Source organism: Cetorhinus maximus, chromosome 9 (genome assembly GCF_964194155.1).
Source record: "Cetorhinus maximus chromosome 9, sCetMax3.hap1.1, whole genome shotgun sequence".
In the NCBI taxonomy this organism is placed as follows: domain Eukaryota; kingdom Metazoa; phylum Chordata; class Chondrichthyes; order Lamniformes; family Cetorhinidae; genus Cetorhinus; species Cetorhinus maximus.
Window position 1 is genome coordinate 128,509,887 of NC_135887.1, and position 6,207 is coordinate 128,516,093.

Here is a 6,207-nt window from a genome sequence, read left to right on the forward strand (position 1 = left end):
ATATCTTGCTGCCGAATTGAGAATTCCAGTTAGTGACTGACTTAAAAATTCAGTGCAGTGAAACCAAGCCCAAAGCAGATGTGATTGGAAAGCTGCCACTGACCTGGTGCAGACTTGCCTCATCTCATGGCTGTTGTATTCCAGCTCAAAATCATTCTGTTGTACTGGCACATGTGTTGGACCCACCCGAAGAGCAACCCGCCATTGAAAGAGAGGAACGTGTACGGATTGGCGATGCAAGGATGAGCTAGTTACTATCCTTGGATGCTAAAGCTAAAGCAAACATCAGCAAGTTTCCCTGTCAATCTGTGCTGTCCTTACTGAGTGAAAGGTACTCATTAGCTTCACGCTATATACTAATTAGCAGGACTGAGAAATTGGTGATGCAACTGGCTACTCGTGGGGTGGGAAGGTGTGGAGGGAAAACGTCCTGTGCAATGTAGTGAGCGGTAAATTCTAATTGAACATGGTTCCTCTGGGCAAGTGCTTTCCCTTGTATTCCTCATGAATCATTAAGGAAGGGAGTCAAGATTCTTTAATCTACTAACATTATCAAATATTTATAAGCATTTGCACTATAGAAATAATCAAGTGTTGATGCATGTTCAGACCTGCAGAATTAGAGGTGACAATTAAAATACATTAAAGCTATTAGATTCCAAAGAGTTTTCACGTTGCCTATTGTGTTAAGAGAGATGAAAGCATGCATTGCATATAATATTTTCATTACTGCTGTAAATACTAAATATGTCTGTATCTAATCTGTAAAAAAATAATAGTCCAAACCACGATGCTAAAATGAAGTCAGCAGTAACTTACTATCAACATAACTTTAAATAAACCTTTTTTTTAATAAACACAGTGCCTTTGAAGTAAACCTCAAGAAACAGATATATTTACCTTATTACAACACGCTGTTTCAAAAGCTTTCCCACCTCGACAATGCAGGCACACACCAAGCCTTTCCCTCACTGTAAGCTTGTTTTCTGAAGATGTTTTGGTGCATTTGTCCCTCTCTGCATAAGAGTAAACAGCAATTATTTTACTAAACTGTTGCTGGGTTTCTGACAGTGCAGTAAAAACTTCACACAGAGGGAAGATATGCCTTATGCCAAGAAATCAATAAGCCATATATGTTTATAGAGCAGTATTGCCCTACTTTGTGAATCCTATTGGTTTAGGATGTTTTGCCTAATCCAAACAGACACTCTGAGCGTTTTTGACTTTGGCAGCTGAAAATGCCTAGAAAAAAACACCAGAAAATTAGTCCAAGTATTTACTGAGTATTGGCTGTGGTTATATGTATATTTAAGAAAAACTATTTGTTTCAATGAAGGAAAATGAAAAAATGTAACATGCTGGTTAGTAATAGCTTTTTATTATTATTTGTATAGTGTATTTTTGTAAACCCTTTACGCTCATTCTGGTTTTCCCTCTCCTGCTCCAGAATGATGATTTCATTGCAGATATTTTACTGATACTCGATGTTGCTGGTCTCCAGTTCCAGAAGATTGTTTCTTTAAGACCGTATTTACCTTTTAAATAATACAACTGTGTTTATTCAGAATAACACATTTGCTTTGTACCTGATTTGAATGAAATAAAACATTTTACAAGGTCAAGGCAGCTGGTTGAATTTTTCCATTGTGTTTCACCATCACTCACTATTCCAGCAATTTCCGTTTTATGGTTGGTGCTTGTGATGAGAGTTTGATTTTTCACTTAGGCTTTAGGATGGGTCGAGGGGATATGGCATGGGTGAAGATCAAGGCTGAAGGCTCAGAGGAGGTATCTCTCGAGGGGAATGTGCAGAACTGGTGGGCTTGGGGGTTCAGCTGTCATTGCCCCCACTTCTTCAGTTCTCTGCCGGAGAGCAGGTCCGATCCACAGCATGACAACCTCCAGCATGGGTAGGACAAGGGGGCTGGTCCCAAAACCACCCCAGCCAAACACTGATTAAACACCCTACTTTGGCACCAATCTGATCCACACCAGTCAAAACCATAAGATGCGTTCAATCCATTTTTCCCTAGCAACTCTTAGAATGAATCATCCAATTAGTCTCACTTGCCTGGTCCTACCCCATAGTCCTGTGAAAGGATGGGAAAGTTAAAAAGAATGTGTTTGCCGTTTAAAGCCTTTAAAAGAATATATTGAGAAAATATAATTTTAAAAGCTTTATAAAGAATACATTAAATACCAACTACATTAAAAAATTAAAAGGCCTTTATGAAGGATGCATGGTGCAAAAACCTGCAACAGATCAAATATATGTAGAGGCAGGAAATGGAGGCTGCAGCCATGGGATGGAATGCCCCAGTTCCTGAACCCCTAGGTTTGACAGCTGGCTTGGTGAATGTACTGTTGTCTGAAATGCAGACCAAGAGGGCGGTGTCCATTTTGGCAAGCCAGGGCACTCTACCCAGGCGACCACACTGCAAAAACAACTGGCAAGAGGTGTGTGCTCTGTCTGCATAATCTGCAAAAAGATATGAGAAAAGAGAGTACACATTAAGGAAGCTGCCAAGACCACACATCACTGCCAATTACCTACTCCACCCCTCTTAAACAGTATAAAATCCATCACATTTCTACTTCTCTAACTCTATAAGAGTCATACGGACTTGAAACGTTAACTCTGTTTCTCTCTCCACAAATGCTGCCAGGGCTGCTGAGTTTTCCCGGCACTTTCTGTCTTTATCACTGCCAATTACCAGGCATGTGGCCCAATTGTGTGTGCCATGAAGTATGGCAAAATAAACTGCTGGCCCTCTGTAAAGAGAAATGATTTGCATTTATATGGTGCCTTTCACAACCCTAGGACAATCCAGCAACTAATGAAGCACTTTAGAAAACACAGCAAAGAGGTGGCTATGGGTAACCTTTTTGCAACTGTGGTGTTAAGTGGCAGGGGAGATGAAACCATTAACTATGCTGCCTGATGCATGAGTTATTCTTTTCATATATCTGGCAGAACATTAGCCAATGGAGCAGATGATCCCACTAACAGAGTGGAAGAAGGTGGAGGGAAAAATGTTGAGTATGCCGGGAAACTTGCTTGTCACTAGCAATGTTATTCCTGAAGAAACAGAAAATGTTGCAAATATTCCGCTGGTCTGCCAGAATCTGTGGAGAGAAAAACAAGAGTTAGCGGGCAGGGAATGTAGGGTGGGGCGGGTTCCGGGTCCTGTACCCATCTCCTGAGGGAAACAGTAACTCGTTGTGATTTTCACAGGGGTGCGCCCTTCATAGGCCTGGATATGGGCAGCTAGGCTCTTGAAGCTGGTGGGCCAGTCAGAGGCCTTAGAGCTTGAAAGGAGCAGCGGACTGCGATGCAAAGTAAGTCAGAGAGAGGGTGCCTCAAAATGGAGGTGCCCCTATCTGCAATTTTTTCAAATCTAAATCTTAAAATGGTTTTTACAGAGAGGCCACCACTGTGGGCGGTGGGGGTGGAACCACCCTCTACAGGGCAGACACTGTGGGGAGGGTTGCCCCATCTTCAAGACAGCCCTGGGGTGACCTGTGGCTGTACCTGCGCCCAGGCAAGCAGAGAGGGCTACTCGGCCTGCCTGGAGTGCTGCCCCACCCCAGCCTGACCCTCGGAGGCCATTTCATGGCATCTAAACTGGCCTCCACCACCTGCAGGGACCTGGAGGTCAACTGGAAAACCCCAGTCAGCCCCCTTTAATCTGACTTAAGTGGGTCTTCATGATGAAGTCATAATGAAAAGGGGAGATGGTGGCATAGTAGACTAGTAATCCAGGGCCTCAGGCTAATGACCTGAGGAGATGAGTTCAAATCCCACCATGGTAGCTGGTGGAGTTTAAATTCAATTAATAAATCTGGAATTATAAAGTTAGCCTCAGTAATAGTAACCGTGAAACTCTCGTCGAATGTTGTAAAAATTTATCTGCTTCACTCATGTCCTTTCAGGAAGGAAACCTGCCATCCTTACTTGGTCTGGCCTACATGTGAATTCAGACCCTCAGCAATGTGGTTGAGTCTTGAGTCTTAACTGCCCTCTGAAAAGGCCCAGCAAGTCGCTCAATTCAAGGGCAATTAGGGACGGGCAACAAATGCTGACCTTGCCAGCGATGCCCAAATCCCATGAAAGAATAAAGAAAATGTGGGCAAGGACGTAGGGGGTCTCACAAAGAAACCTTAAGGCTCCTCTGATCCAGGCTTCTTTCTACTTCCACACCCCTGACATTTTCAAGTGTCCCGTCAGAGGTTCCCAACAATGGACTCCCAGCCCACAGTTCCAGCTTACTCATCACTGGCACTGGGTTCAGGCTGAATCTGCCCTTGGAATACAAGGGTTAGAACTGTAGCCGGGGCTCTCACTGTTTGGGCCACACTTGTCACTTGTCACGCGCCCCTGCCTCACCCCACCGCCCCCTAACCCTAACCCTAACCCCCCTCCCTTTGTACCATGAGGTAAAATTGGTGCTTGTGATATTGGGAACCATGATGCTGCTTCTACCCTCCTTTCACATGATCTGATTCAGAAAATGTGGCAAGAAATTATTCACGCGGGCTGGATGTGGGGGGAAGGGGGGGCCATAAAGAGGCCGAGTTTATGAGCGACTGACTGTTCCCAGCAGAAATCCTCGGCCTCCAGGAGTACTGGGAAGTACGCCTGAAGTGTCCCCATGATCATTCAAGGCAAACAGAGCTCCACGTTGGGGCTGCACATTCTGAAATTTGGCCCTAAATGTTCTCAATATTTAACCGGGGAACAACGACAAATTAAGACACCGAACGTTAGCTATAAAAGGTAAATTAAAGCTCTAACCGGTAGCTGGTTTGGAGAAAAGTGAAATCGTTTCCTCAGCCCTTTTAAGTTGAGGCTTGAAGCACCTTCCCTTTAACTTCTGTTTGTAATGAACAAAAGGCATTGCTGGGAATGTGAGTGAGCTTGTTAAATGTCCTCATTACTAAGCTGGATGCGTGCACGATTAGTCTCCTGCCTCGCACAGACAGATACGAAAGCTTTATATTCAATGGAATGCCTCAAGGCCCTGAACCCTGTTGGCAGTGTCAGAAAAAACACCGCTTGTCTCGAGCAGCACAGAGCACCTAGGGCTCTACAGCCTGTACTGTTTTCAAATACTTACTGTGCCTTTTGATCTTTTATGGTTGCAGACGGCCAAAGAATTTCTGGTGGTCCAAACTTTAGGTCAACTCTCTAAACAGGCCCTCGCCACAGCATGCTTTCCCTTTCATCAGGATTTGTGTGGCCTGGAGATGAATTTTGACGGGCTTTACCTAACAAACCAAAAACACTTTCTAGCTCGAAGGCAAAACACTGCGGATGCTGGAGATCTGAAAGCGGACAATTATGAAAATACTCGGCAGGTCTGACAGCATTTGTGGAGAGGTAAACTGAGCAAACATTTCAGATTTGTGGCCTTTCATCAGAACCGGGAAAAGCTAGATATGTAATGCGTTCTGAAAGGGGAGGGTGGGAAGAAGAACTAAAAGGAAGGCCTGGAATAAGAGTGGAGGGCAGGAGAGATTGATTTACAAAAAGTTTCAAGGTGCAAGGCCAACGGGAGTGGTAACAGGAAAACTAAAGAAACAAAAGATGTGTCTAGCAGAGGTGTGAACGGCAGGATCATGAATAGCTGCTGTCTGAAAGCAAAGTAAATAAGAGAGAAATAAGAGAGGAAAGAAAAACAAACCAGCAAAGAGAAACAAAACAAAATGGGGGCAAGATTACAACCTAAAAGTGCTGAATCGATGTTGAGCCCAGGAGGCTGTAAAGTACCAGTCGGAAGATTCCTCTAGGTTGCATTGACCTTCGTTGAATCACTTGTAGCAGGGCAAGGGTTGAAAGATCAGGGTAGGAGCAAGGTGGAAAATTAAAAAGTGAGGTGATTGGAAGTTTGCAGTCACGCTTATGGACTAAACGGAGACGTTCCACAGAATGGTCACCAGATCAGCATCTGGTCTCCCCAATGTAGAGGAGATAACACTTTCTAAGTGCTGTTTTCACAAAAAAAGTTCTCATTTTCTCCATTGCAACTCTCGCTGAGCCTAATATTTGTATAAAGTAGGCGCAGCATTGTAGGTAAATCTGATGAAGAAGTTGTCACATTAGTTCTGAAGAAGAGTCATACAGACTCAAAACGTTAACTCTGTCTTTCTCTCCACAGATGCTGTCAGACCTGCTGAGTTTTTCTGGCATTTTCTGTTTTTGTTTCA